Source organism: Pipistrellus kuhlii, unplaced genomic scaffold, assembly GCF_014108245.1.
Source record: "Pipistrellus kuhlii isolate mPipKuh1 unplaced genomic scaffold, mPipKuh1.p scaffold_m20_p_17, whole genome shotgun sequence".
NCBI lineage: Eukaryota > Metazoa > Chordata > Mammalia > Chiroptera > Vespertilionidae > Pipistrellus > Pipistrellus kuhlii.
Window position 1 is genome coordinate 11203649 of NW_023425482.1, and position 2592 is coordinate 11206240.

Consider the following 2592-nt stretch of genomic DNA (forward strand, 5'->3'; position numbering starts at 1 on the left):
TATTAGTGTCAGAATCAGGGATGACCACAAAATGTGCAAGCCAGAGTCCATGCATGTCATCACTGCATCATCCTGTTTTTTTAAGTGTTAGAGCAGCCTTGCCAGGTTTTAATTTTTAAATCTAAGAGACTGTTAGATTGGGCCGGTTTGCCTACACAGTGTGTGTCATAGCGACCAGTCATTCACGTTATTCCAGTTGTGCTGGTTGTTCCAGTTGTTCCAGTCGCTCTGGTTGCTTGGCTTTTATATATACAGATTATAATATTAGGGTTGTTTTTTATTCCTTGGAAGTTTCTACATATAGTATCATGTCATCTATAATAATAAAAGTGTAATATGCTAATTATATTGGACAGCTGAATGACCTTCCAGATGTTCTTCTGGATGACCTTCCAGACAAAGCCAGGGCTGTGAGGGCCAAGGCAAGTTGCTAAGGCTGCAAGGACCGAGCCCCTTGCACGAATTTTGTGCATTGGGCCTCTAGTCTGTCAATAAAAGCAGTTGTATTTCTTTCTTTCTAATTTGTATGCCTTTAATTTCTTTTTTTTTTAATCGATCTTTATTGTTCATATTGTTACAAAGGTTCCTCATTTCTTCCCCCCTCCACCAGGCCCCCGCCCCACCCTCCACCCCCTCCCCATCCCCCATTGTCCTCATCCATAGGTGCAGTTTATGTTCAGTCTCTTCCTCCATCCCTTTCCCCGATAGTAAATCCCTTTTCAGATAGTAAATCAGTTACTTAGCATTTTCTCATATCAATAATACCACCACATGCCCAATGATACATTTCACACAAAAGACATTTCCAAATAGGTCAACCAGCCTCATCCAGGCCCCACCCAAGGCACTCACAGATCAACACAGATCAACACCCCAGCCCTATACTAACTCAACACATCCAGATCTAAGCCTTCATCACTTGATTCAGCAGACCCTCAAGTTCCCACAAAAGTTTCTAGCCATGTCTGAGAGGCAGCTGTGGGGCAGAGGCAGGCAAGGAGCGAGCTGTTTCAGGCCTGGCTGCTCCGGGCCTGGCCTCTGTTGCTCTGGTTCGTTCCACAACCAGCTGCTCTGGGTCTGGTCACCGCCGCTCCTGACCTAGTTGCTCTGGACCTGGCTGCTGCTGCTCCGGGCCTGGCCGCACCCGACCCGGCTGCTCTGGGCCCAGCTGCTTCGGGCCCGGCCGCTCCAGGCCTGGCCGCTCCCAGCTTGGCAGCCGCTGCTCCGGGCCTGTCCGTAATTTCTTTTTCTTTTTCTTTTTTGGCTTTACTTTATTGTCTAGACCCGTGGTCGGCAAACTGTGGCTCATGAGCCACATGCGGCTCTTTGACCCCTTGAGTGTGGCTATTCCACAAAATACCACGGCCTGGGCGAGCCTATTTTGAAGAAGTGGCATTAGAAGAAGTTTAAGTCTAAAAAATTTGGCTCTCAAAAGAAATTTCAATTGTACTGTTGATATTTGGCTCTGTTGACTAATGACTTTGCCAACCACTGGTCTAGACCATCCTATATGATGTTTAATAAATATATTGAAAACAGACATTCATGCCTTGTTCCTGGTATTTGGAGGAAATCATTCAGTCTTTCACCCTTAAGTTTGATACAAATTATATACTTTTCCAATGTGATAATCTTTTCCTTTTGATTGTAGCATTTAAACTATTCATATTCATGTTTATGAAATTATTCCTATGAAAGGATTTACATTGGTCATTCTCTATTTGTTTTCTGTATTTCCTGCTTCTTTTATTTCTCAATTCTTGATTTAATATCTTTTAGTGTGTTACAGAAATATTTTAAATTTCAATTTTAATACCTGCTAATGTTTTTTATCTATATTTTTAGTGGTTGTTATAGATTATTATATACATTTCAATTTATTACAATCTACCTTAGATTAATACACTATCAATTTTCATAAATATAGAAACTTAGCTTTAATATGATTACTTTTATCCCTTCTTTTCCCTACTATTATATATTACATCAATATGTATGTTAAAATGCAACATTTTAATGTCATAATCATTGTTTTGTGCAATGTAATGTCTTTTAAAGCAAGAGAAAACACAATATGTTTAAAAAATCTTAACATACATGTTTACTATTTCCAGTGATTTTTATTTCTTCTGTGTATTCAAATAGCTGTCTATCGCCATTTCCTTTCTGAAAGATTCCTTTATTATTACTTATTTGTTGTCTGCTACCAACAAATTCTCTCAATTTTTGTTTATTTTGGAATGACATTATTTTACATTCATTTTTGGATAGTGTTGCTGAATACAAAATTATTGACTGACAGTCTTTTCTTTTAGCACTTCCAATGTCATCCCATTGCATTCTGGCCTCTATTGCTTCTGATGAGAAATCTGTTGTTAATTTTATTGTGGTGGTTGTGAGACAACTACGTTTGCAATGGCAAAAGGCTGTGGCCAGGGTGATTCTGCCATCACTGCCAACCTCTTAGAACTCTGCCTCAAGCATTGTCTTTAAATATTATCCAAGGCTGGTGATGGCTGAAGCTTGGAGATAGGACATAAAAGTGAGCAAATGGTACATGCAACCAACATGACTGTGACTAGGATTGGATGG